The sequence below is a fragment of the Salvia miltiorrhiza genome, chromosome 5 (genome assembly GCF_028751815.1).
Source record: "Salvia miltiorrhiza cultivar Shanhuang (shh) chromosome 5, IMPLAD_Smil_shh, whole genome shotgun sequence".
NCBI lineage: Eukaryota > Viridiplantae > Streptophyta > Magnoliopsida > Lamiales > Lamiaceae > Salvia > Salvia miltiorrhiza.
In genome coordinates this window covers 26,270,264-26,282,907 of record NC_080391.1, presented here as the reverse complement: position 1 = coordinate 26,282,907, position 12,644 = coordinate 26,270,264, and positions in this window count along the sequence as shown.

Here is a 12,644-nt window from a genome sequence, read left to right as displayed (position 1 = left end):
GGCCGGTGGCGCTCCTGAAGAAGGAGGTTATACTGTTTCTCTCTCATGGTAGAGAAAGGAAGACTATCAATGTGCTGCTGCTCGGATTGCCGGCTCCGGCCATGGAGAAGTTCGAGCAGCTTCTCCAGATATGATGTATCATTGACTTTAATTATTGTTATTCATCCATCTTCATTTGTGTGGCATTTGTTTTTTGTTGATGGAGAATATAACCAGATCATTAATGTTAATTTGTTTTTTAAATAATTCTTCCTTATATGTTTTGGGTTGTGAGCCAATTATGAATTTGAAGGGGATTATATGACTTAAAAGGTGCATACTGGCATCCACCATATAATTCACATTAATATCTTTAAAATCCACAATTTAATGTTCTTTAATTTACAACTAGCTCGATGAATTCACAACTTAATATTCTTAAATTCACAACCAAATTTATAAATTCACAACTAAATTTCGAATTCACAACCAAAATAAATTTTAATTTTAGTTGTGAATTTAAATTTTAAAAAACTCAAATTTGCAACTATTTGAATTCACAACCAAAATAAATTCTGGTTGTGAATTAAATTCTGATTGTGAATTCACAACCAACATAAATCTAGTTGTGAATTCGACTGGTTGTGAATTCACAACCAAAAAATTCTGATTGCGAATTAAATTTTAATTGTGAATTTGACTAGTTGTTAATTCACAACCAAAAAATTATGATTGTGAATTAAATTTTGGTTGTGAATTCACAACCAAAAAATTCTGGTTGTGAATTAAATTCTAGTTGTGAATTCGACTGGTTATGAATTCACAACAAAAAAAAAATTGGTTTAGGATTTAGGGTTTAGGTTTGAGGGTTTAGGGTTTAAAGTGAGTTTAGGGTTTAGGGTTTAGAGTGGATTTAGGATTTAGGGTTTAGATTTCAGGGTTTAGGGTTTAGAGTGGATTTATGGTTTACTGTTTTGGTTTTAGGGTTTAGGGTTTAGAGTGGATTTAGGGTTTAGGATTTAGAGTGGGCTTAGGCTTGTGAATTCACAATCAAAAAATTCTTGTTGTGAGTTCGACTGTTTAAGGTTCAGGGTTTAGGGTTTATGGTTTAGAGTGAGTTTAGGGTTTAGGATTTAGATAGGGTTTAGGGTTTACGGTTGGGAATAAAATTTTCATTGTGAATTCAGCTGGTTTTGAATTCACAACAAAAAAATTCTTGTTGTGAATTCGACTGTGTAGGGTTTAGGGTTTAGGTTAGGTTTTAGGGTTTAGGGTTTAGGGTTTAGAGTGGATTTAGGATTTAGGGTTTAGGGTTTATGGTTTAGATTGGGTTTAGGGTTTATAGTGGATTTAGGGTTTATGGTTTAGAGTGGGCTTAGGCTTGTGAATTCACAATCAAAAAATTCTTGTTGTGAATTCAATTGTTCAAGGTTCGGGGTTTAGGGTTTATGGTTTAGAGTGAGTTTAGGGTTTAGATAGGGTTAAGGGTTTACGGTTGTGAATTAAATTTTAGGGTTTAGGGTTTAGGGTTCACAACTAGGGTTTACGGTTTCAGTTCAGTTCAGTTGTGAATTTACTGTTTCAGTTCAATTGTGAATTCACAATCATAATAATTCACAACTAGGGTTTAGGTTTAGGTTTAGGATTTAGGGTTTAGGGTATAGGGTTTCAGTTCAGTTCAATTGTGAATTTACTGATTAAGTTCATTTATGAATTTACTGTTTCAGTTCATTTGTGAATTCACAATCGTAATAATTCACAACTAGGGTTTAGGTTTAGGGTTTCAGATCAGTTATGAATTCACAATTGTAATAATTCACAACTAGGGTTTAGGTTTAGGGTTTAGTGTTTCAGTTCAGTTTAGTTGTGAATTCACAACTAGGGTTTAGGTTTAGTGTTTAGGGTTTAGGGTTTTAGTTCAGTTCAGTTGTGAATTCAAAATCAAAAAAATCTGATTGTGAATTCGACTGGTTGTGAATTCACAAACAAAAAATTTTGGTTGTGAATTCACAACCAAAAATTTTTGGTTGTGAAATGCGGGATTTTTTAAAGGGGTGATGTAAAGTGGACATTTTTTTAATTTTTAATGTGAAGGGTATTTTGGTAACACTGGCCATTTTTTTAATATTTTTATCTTAGTGGATATTTTTAATTTTACTATATGAAAGTGGCCATTTTAAAAATCCACTCTTTCAGATCTGGTTTAAATTTATTAAATCTTTAATTATGTTTGTATTGTTTTTTATATTTATTTGTATTAACATATCTACTATATATATTACTATTTTTAATTAAATATTATATTAGATTTACATTTACTATATATTAAGCATCAAAATGGCTCATTGAAAAATTATTAATTGGAGAATCAGTATTGATACTATTTAAAAATAAAAAAATAAATTGAACTGCTTAATTTTATAGTAGCACGTCTATTTAAATTTAAAAAGATCATGTATATTTTTTAAAAATGAATGACAATTATATCATGTTAAACCCCCTATTTTTCCACTAATCGATTAATAAAAAAATATATATTTGTTTGTGAAGCAACACAAATTAAAATTTAAATGCATATAAAGATTAATATTGTCATATTTATTCAAATTACTTGGCACATATAAACTTACAACTCATCAATAACACCATTATTGAAATAATATATATATAATAATCCCTCCGTCCCAATGAAAGAGGTGCGCTTCTTTTCTCCACGGGATTTAAGGAGAATAAGATTGTAGTGTAAAAATGTGTAAAGGTGTGTGGGGCCACATTGTTTGTAGTGTAATATTATTACCAAAAAAGAAAATGCACCACTTTCGTTGGGACGACTTAAAAAGGAATATGCACCGCTTTCATTGGGACGGAGGGGGTATAAAAGAGGAGTTTGTTTACCTCCAATTTTTCTCTCTCCTCATAAACTTTCCCTCCAAATTTTCTATCTTCTTTTATTTTAATTCTTTTTAAAAAATCATTAATTTCTATTATAAAAATAATGCAAATAGATGTTGGCTACTGCGAAGAACGAAGAATCAGTCATCAAACCTCTGCAGCAAGAACTCCACAGCAAAATGGAGTAGCAGAAAGAAGAAACATGTCATTGAAGGAAGCAGCAAGAATAATGCTAGCTGAATCAAAACTCCCACTGAAGTTTTGGGCTGAAGCAGTCAGCAACGCTTGCTACACACAAAGCCGCTCATTCCTCACTCAAAGACATGGAAAAACTCCATACGAAATATGGAAGAACAGGAAGCTAACAATTTCATATTTTTATGCTTTCGGTTCTCGGTGTTTCATTAATAACAATGACAAAAGAAAGTTAAACACATTTGATAGCAAGGCTGATCCAGGAATTTTTCTTGGATACTAACTGAACGATCCAGCCAAGCCTATCGAGTGTTTAACTCTCAAACTCTTTGTGTGGAAGAAACACCACATGTTATTTTTGACGAGTCTACTGATGATTTCAGGATACAGGAAACTGAAAGAAATGCTGAGAACATTGAAGGTTCTAGGACTAAAATGAAAAGCACCGAACCTACTACAGTGTTGGTGTGGGGACCAGGAAAAGAAGAGGATACTAAAAAGCTTCAGTATCAGTAGATCAGTCAAAGATCTGAAGGTCCGACTGGAGATACTACAGATAGCATTAGTCAAGAGGGAACTCCAACAGCCGAAGAACATGTTGAACCTGTTGCTGCAACACCCGTTCAACACTCCCCTGCTCAAGAAACATATGAAGGACTCAGAACCATCATGAATAAAGAACCACCACCCTCACCAGAAGAAATCAAGAAGTATCGAAGATGGTTTGAACTCCACTAAAAGGATAACATCATCGGAGAACTATCAGACGGTGTGAAGACTCGAAGATCAATGTGCAACCTCATCTACGACATAAACCAAAATTGCATCAACGAAGATAAGAATTTCAGTTGTTTCTTGTCGTCTACAGAGCCCAAGGACATTAAAGAAGCTCTAAAGTCCACTCAATGGGTCATCGCAATGCAAGAAGAACTCAATGAATTCAACCGAAATTCAGTTTGGGAATTAGTGGATCGCCCAGACGATGCAAAAGTGATTGGATTGAAATGGATTTTCAAAAACAAGAAAGACGAAGAAGGTCACGTGGTGAGAAACAAAGCAAGGCTAGTGGCCAAAGGGTACTGTTGGGAACTTAATGAAATATCCTAATCCTTGTTTTTCTGATACCAAAATCAATAGGTTTCTCTTGTAATAGACTAGAACTGCTCGAACTCAAGTGTTAGAGTTCTTTTTCTAGTTTAGCTTGCTGTTCTGAAGACTGAAGACTGAAGAACGAAGGACTGAAAACTGAAGACTGAAGTTGCCAACTGAAGCATCAGTCGAAGAATCAGTTTTGACTGATTACTTAATGCGTGCCATGTCGAATTAGCGGACTGATACTAAAGTCAACTATCAGTTAAATATTCTTCCTCGGACTGAACCTCCAACGTTCAAAGAAAGCCACGCACTCCAGAAGTACAGCCGCATTAAATGCAGAGATCTCAGGATTGTCCTTTCTCTACAGAGGTCATTCCTCTTTGGTGATTACCTTTTCAGAGATGTTGCATCTCCTGCTCTTCAAGATAGTCGTTCTCACCAAACAAGAAACCTCGAAGATTGAAGCCTCAGTCCAAGTTCAAATTTCTCTCTAACAGAAGAAATCTTGAAGACCTTCTCCGCCAGCGGATCTATTCAAGACTTCTCCTTTAAATAGCGCTCGAGGATCACTTCAATCTTCACCGATTCAACGACATAAGCTGAAACTCTGCCAAAATTGTTTCTCAGCTAAAGCACAGACTCTCCAAAATTTAAATCGAAGAAGATAATCCCAAAGCCAAAAATCAGTCACTGCTGATTACATAAATTCTCTTAGACCTTAGGCAAACCTCGTTTATCCAAAGCCTAGGTCAAACTAACTACAAAGAACTTGTTCTTTGAAGTTTAGTTGGCAAGTTTTCAAACCTCCCTTCAACCGACTGAATCGAGTGTTTGTGTTGTAAAGGAGTTCAGAAAGGCGTTCTGTCTCCGTAAGATCCTAGTGCCCAGTGCGTGCTAGGAGTGAGAAATCCAACAAGGTGTGTTGGTACTGAAGATTAGATCTTTGGTTGTTTCGGTTGTGTGCACCTGTAAGCACATGTTCAGGTTTGCAGTGCACCACTTGCAGAGTGAAGTTGTTGGTCTGATAAACCGACCGTGGATGTAGGAAGTATTTTTCGAACCACGTAAAAATCTCTGTGTTATTTACAGCTTTCAGTATTTACTTTCATACTTGTGCTCTTCCTTTTGTAAACTGAAAACTGATTAATTGCAAAGAGAAACTTAAGACTAACAACGTGCTCAACTCACAGGCTATTGCGAAACGAAAGTTTTCCGCTACGTGTGTTATCAGTCTGACTGATCGATCTTCTAATAGTTAGTAAGATTTATAACATCTCTGTTTATCAAACTCGACTGAAGCTTTACGCGTATCAGTTAAGTTCTTTCGACTTAACTGATAACTCCTTACTGAAGAGTATTCAGTATCAGTCGTCAACCTATTTTGGTCAAAACTCTTTTCAATAAACAGGTGTCTGAGTTTGTGTTTGAAGTTTCGTTTTGATCTATCGAAAAGATCGAAAAATAGCCTATAGGTGTATCCCTCTCCCATACACATATTCGAGACCCTCCGGACTTAACAATTGGTATCAGAGCAGGTTGTTCGCAAGAACAATTCTGTTTTGATTAGGTTCTAATTGAACTAGATCCTTTTTTTCAAAGGTCTCGAAAACTTTTTCTCTTTAAAAAAATGCTTACTGCTTTTCTTATCTGTTGTAATATGTTCTCTTCTTTTTTATGGAGACTAACCACAGCAGAGTATCCTTTCTACCTATGTTTAGTATTAAAAAATACGACATATGAAAGTTTCGGTTTGAAAGCTTCCTCACCGCCCAACATTGCTGAATGTGGGAAGTCATCACCAATGGACCCATCGTCATCACTGAAATTGTCAGAAGAATTCCTCTAGAACCATCTAGAGATCCATTCGACGATGTCCAGATCAAGCAAAAGGCAGACTTCACCACAGAAGAAAGGAAGCAGGATGAGCTTGACAACCTCGCCAAAAGCATCATCTCCGGCACAGTTCCAGACAAGCACGTCACCAAGATCATCAAGTGCAGAACTGCAAAGAAGATGTGGGACATTCTTGAAGGAATGTGCATCGAATCCGAGGAGATACAGGAGAACAAGTTGTCCATAGCTTGTCAGAAATTCGACTACTTCCTCATGCTCAAGAATGAATCTGTCGACGAGATGGAACTCAGATTCAGCCAGATTCTGAACGAAGTTCAATCCATCTCGAAGAACAAGTACACACAACGAGAAATCAACCTGAAGATTCTTCGAGCACTTCCGCGAGGAGATTGGCAGATCTACTCAGTCGCTCATCAGAACAAACCAGGATTCAGTCGGCTCCCGACAAACAAGCTTTTCTCTGATCTCTTGGCAAATGAGTTCGACATTCAGAGAAATCTTGGAATCAAGAGGGCTGGAGGATCAGACGAAGATGGTCCATCAACCTCAAAAGGAGCAGCGCTGAAAGCATCATCAAAAGAAAGCAAGAAGCAGACAAAGGAACCAGCGGAACTCAAGCCCGAAGACTTCTTCAGTCAATATGCTTTATTGACTGAAAGATTCAACAAGATGGAGTCTAAATTCCACAAGTACAGGAAGTTCCACAAGCAGCACTACAAAGGAAAAGAAAGAGAAAGCAAGTCAAGATATTCCACTGACAGAAGCGGAGAAATAAAATCAGCCGCTTTCGACTTGAAAGATGTGGAATGCTTTGGATGCAAGAAGAAAGGGCACTTTCGATCTGAATCCCCTGAACTGACGCAGTCTGAGCGCAAGGAGCTAAAAGCCAAGAGAGATCGCAAATATGCGAAGAAGAAAGCAATGGTTGCTGACGATGCAGGATCTTCCGAAGAAGCATCAGAATCATCCAACTTCAACTCTACCAGCTTAGATGATGAGAGCCAAGCCTTGATGGCCAATGAAACCGAAAGCATGGCCGACAATAGCTACGACAACGGAATGAACGGCTCAGAGGTAAACTCTCACTCGAAAACTCCTTTTACTGATAACTCCCTGGTGTTTTCAGGAGATCGCTCAGAATTTGGAAAAAGCTCAGCTGATGAAACGGACGAGTACGATCAGCTCATGTCTGATCACTGTCAGTTAAGGAAAATGTTCGAAGATCACCTCAAGCAGAATCAGAAAATGGAAAAGGAGATCAATGATGAACGAATCAAGAATTAGACAATCATCTACTTTCCAGATGAAACCTGTCTTGACGAACTGATCATGGAGAACAGTCGACTGGTAGAAAAGCTCAGGATTTCTACTTCAGAGTGTGACTGAGCATCTCATGAAATCAAGAGGCTCAATCACAAATTGGAAGAAATAGTCAAGGACTGCATGATGAAGTCTCCCATGATGACCAACTTTCCTTCAAAAACCCTTGTCGAAAGCATAGGAGGAAAGGTTGCTTCAATTGTTAAAGGAAATAATATCGTGATCGAAGAAGCAGCTGACACTTCTGAAAACAACACTTCAGAAGAATCAAGAGATCATGATATGGAAGAAGTTCGAAAACGCAAACTGATGGCAAAAACAAATGTTCCTCCTCCACAAAGCTACAGACGAGCAAAGGAGGCCCCCAACCAGATCATCCTACTGAGAAGACTGGAAAGCAGATTTCAGTCAAAGATAGGGCAAGGAACATCAGGACTCAAGCAGAATCTTCATCACCAGTCCAGGGGGAAGAACAACAACATCAGTCAGAAACTGAAACCAGTTCAGTTCCGAAGATAACAACATCCATGGACACAAAGCTATGAAAAGTCCAGACGAGCCAAATGCCAATAATGACAGCATGCAACTGGACATCATATGACTCATGTTCCACAACATCAGTCAAGAATGACTCACGTATCTCAAAGGAGATACTCTGAGGAGCAAAGAAGACCTCAATAACTCACCAGACAAAGCTTTTATAAGAGTGAGACTCTCAAAAGGAAAGCTCAATAGAAGATTGCTCATGTGCCAACTGAAGCACCGACTACTTCAGTCAGACAACCGGCAAAGCGCAAGAGATCAGCACCAAGACCAGTTCTGAAGCAGATATGGGTTCCAAAAGGAACACGAGCTAACAATGAAGGACCCAAACATTGATTGGGCACCTAAATTAACTCTTCCTTGCAGGTCAAAAACAGGAAACACAAAAAGAAGGAAGAAGTTAAAGCCTCAATCAGAACATAGTACCTGGATAGCGGTTGTTCGAAGCACATGACGGGCTACAAAGAATATCTAACTCAATATGTTGAGAAAGCTGGATCAAAAGTTGCATTCGGAGATAACTCAATCGGAAAAACAAAAGGCTATGGTGTACTCGACATGGGTAACGCCAGTATCAGTAATGTTAGCTATGTTTCTGGACTAAAATATAATTTGTTGTGTCTGAGTCAATTTTGTGACAGCTGATTCACAATGAAGATCAAAAAAGATGAATTCACTGTCAGAAACAGTCAAAGGAAGGTGGTTGTGAGAGGGATCAGACAAGGAAGTCTCTATGTCATCTCATGGGAAGATGTCTCATCAGCAAAAGCAGCTCGGAGCTCAACTGGCTATGGCACAGGAGACTAAACCACCTCAACTTCAAAACTATCAACAAGCTTGCTAAGCATCAACTGGTAGAGGGCTTACCCTCTATTGTGTTCCAAAAGAAGCAAGAATGTGAAGCATGTCAAAGAGGAAAGTAAACTAGGACGTCATTCAAGTCAAAGTCAGGACACTCCTCTGGAAGAATTCTTCAACTACTTCACATGGATCTGTTTGGCCCAATCTCTCCTAGAAGTTACAACGGTAGGAAGTATACCTTAGTTGTCGTGGATGATTATTCACGATATACTTGGGTTATCTTTCTCTACAACAAGAGAGAGAGACTGCTGGAATTGCTAAAGCTGCTGAGAAGACTAAGCGTTGAAAAGGAAGTCAACATCATTAGCATCAGATCGGATCGAGGGACTGAATTCCTCAATGCCGTCATTCGAGACTACTAAGGAACAAAGAATCAGTCATCAAATTTCTGCAGCAAGGACTCCTCAGCAAAACAGAGTAGCAGAAAAAAGAAACAGGTCTTTAAAGGAAGCAGCAAGAACGATGCTAGCCGAATCAAAACTCCCTTTGAAGTTTTGGGCCGAAGCAGTCAACAACGCATGCTACACGCAGAATCGCTCCTTCCTCACTCAAAGACATGGGAAAACTCCATACGAACTATGGAAGAACAGGAAGCCTTCAATCTCATATTTTCATGTTTTCGGTTCTCGGTGTTTCATTCACATCAATAACAAGAGGAGATTAAACATATTTGATAGCAAGGCTGATCCAGGAATCTTTCTTGGATATTTTGGAACTGAACGATCCAGCAAAGCCTATCGAGTGTTTAATTCTCAAACTCTTTGTGTTGAAGAAACACTACATGTTGTTTTTGATGAGTCTACTGATGATTTAAGGAAATAGGAAACTGAAAGAAGTGTTGAGAACACTGAAGTTTCCAGAACTGAAAGACATGACACCGAACCTTCTACAGTTTTAGTGTGGGGACCCGAAAAAGAAGAAGATACTGAAAAACTTCAATATCAGAAGATCAGTCAAAGGTCTAAAGCCCAGACTAGAAACCACTACAGATGGCATCAGTCAAAGGGGAACTCCGGTTGCCAAAGAACAAGTTGAACCTGCTGAAGCAACACCAATTCAACACTTCCCTGCTCGAGAAACTGCTGAACGATTCAGAACCATTCTGACTGAAGAACCTCCACCATCGCCAGAAGAAATCAAGAAGTATCGAAGATGGTTTGAACTCCATTCAAAGGAGAACATCATTGGAGAATCATCAGACGGTGTAAAGACTCGAAGATCAATGTGCAACCTCATCTTTGATATCAACCAGAACTGCATCAACGAAGTTAAGAACTTCAGTTGTTTCTTATCATCTACAGAGCCCAAGGATGTTGAAGAAGCTCTGAAGTCCACTCAATGGGTCATCGCAATGCAAGAAGAACTCAATGAATTCAATCAGAATTCAGTTTGGGAACTTGTGGATCGACCAAACAATGCAAAAGTGATTGGTTTGAAATGAATTTTCAAAAACAAGAAAGACGAAGAAGGAAATGTAGTGAGAAACAAAGCAAGGCTAGTAGCAAAAGGATACAGTCAAGAAGAAGGAATCGACTACGATGAGACTTTTGCACCAGTTACCAGATTAGAAGCAGTCAGACTCTTCTTAGCCTTTGCCGCTCACAAAGGATTCAAGGTACACCAAATGGATGTGAAGTGCGCATTTCTCAACGGAGTGCTCACCGATGAAGTCTACGTGGAACAACCTCCAGGTTTTGAGGTTGCAGGACCAGAAAAGGTGTACAAGCTGAAGAAAGCGCTCTATGGGTTGAAACAAGCACCAAGAGCATGGTATGATACTCTTTCTGAGTATCTTGTAGAACAAGGGTTCATGAAAGAATCTGTGGACAGAACCTTGTTCACTCTCAAAGAATGAGAAGATCTCCTACTTGTTCAAATTTATGTCGATGACATAATCTTCGGATCTAAATCCGAACGCATGTACAAAAAGTTTGCTGATATCATGACTATCAAGTTTCAGATGTCCATGATGGGAGAAATGAATTTCTTTCTTGGATTACAAGTTAAGCAGACCAGCGAAGGAATACTGATCAACCAGTCAAAGTACGCCAAGGAACTGATCGCCAAGTTCTGTATTCAGCACATGAAATCAGTCAAGATTCCAATGAACACGAACTGGAAGATAGATCCAGGATCATAAGGAAAATTTGTATCGTCAACCAAATACAGAGAAATCATTGGATCATTGCTGTATTTGACTGCTAGCAGACCAGATATTGCTTATGTAGTCGGGGTTTGTGCAAGATATCAGTCAGATCCAAAGGAAGCTCATATGGATGCTGCAAAACGTATTTTGCGATATCTCAAGGGCACACCCAACTTAAGATTGTGGTACCCAGCTGACGATGACTTCAAGCTCACCGGATATTCAGACTCAGATTTTGCAGGATGCAAAATTGATCGCAAATCAACTTCGGGAACTTGTCAATTCCTAGGAAATAAACTTATCTCATGGTTTTCAAAGAAGCAGACTTCAGTCGCCACCTCCACAACTGAAGCTGAATATGTTGTTGCGGGAAGCTGCTGTTCACAACTCCTATGGTTAGTCCAACAACTGAAGGACTATGGGATCGAATAGAAGAAAGTCCCAATCTATTGCGACAGCTCCAGTGCTATTGCAATCTCACAGAATCCAGTTCATCACACCAGAATCAAGCATATTGCGATCCGACATCACTTCATTCGTGATCACGTTGAAAAGAAGAATATCTCTGTTAAATGGATTCCAATCGCAGTTTAGAGAGCAGACTTGTTGACCAAAGCTCTTCCTGAAGAAAGGTTCAACGATCTGTGTGGAATGATCGGCCTCATCAACCCAGAAGAGTGATGCTGTGTTTGAAGATCTCCTCAACAGTCACGATGACTGGTGGTCAACCAACTGGTGCTTTACAACTGCTGACGTGGAAAGCAATGAAGACAAGTCTTCATTTGATGAGAACTTATTCTGATGAGTCAACTAGATTCTGTGGTATCGACTGACTACAATGATCAGTCGATCAGTAAGTATCTTCAACTTACTCTTTGAAAATCAGTTATTTCAGTTATGAGTGTTTTGTTTGTTTTCAAAAGTTTTCTCTAACTGAGCAGTTTGTTTCAAAATCTTTAACTGATTGTTGGAAAATGAAATATCCGTGAAGGACAAGTGCTTTTAAGAAGATTTGAATTTGATTTAACTTGTCCTGATCTTTTCTCAAAATCTTTCCAACCTTTTGCCTCTGAAATGAAAATCTTGATAATCTCATTGATTTGACAAAATGCAATGATCTTTCTCACCTTTTGAAGCTTCCGTCCTCTATAGTGACGGCGGACGTGAAATTTTACTTCAAAAATGTTTTAGGCACAGTTTTCGAAAAACTTTTTCATCTTCTTTCTTGGTAAAATGGTCTATTTATACCTTGATGTCTTATTCTATTTTCTGCATCAACTAACAATTTCCACAGCCTTTACTGTGAGAAAAATTTCGTTCCCTCAAAAAGTTGCAGAGAAAAATTTTGCTCCGACAAAGGAGAAATCAATGACTGCGAAGTCATGGAATGAGAGATTGACGCTCACATATTTGGTCTACACCGGACCCTTCCACTGGATCTCAACGTCTCTCCGACGTCAAACTTGTTACTACCCTCACTTATATCCAGCGATGCGAGTGTCTTCCATCCTCATGCCCGACACCAAGAAGCCTCTTCGGTTCTCAAGGATACGGTTTGAAGTCCCTCTTTCCAAAAAGGACTTCACCCGGCCTTCAGGCTTCTCTCACATCTTTTGTGAGCTTCCATGGTGTGCAACAACAATGAGCAGGAGCTCGTTGTCAACCAGCGCAATATCGACAGTGTTAGTCCTCACGACTATCGCTGATTCGATTTTTCCTCCTCACATCCCTTCACCGCGTGTATGACGAGCCCTCTTTT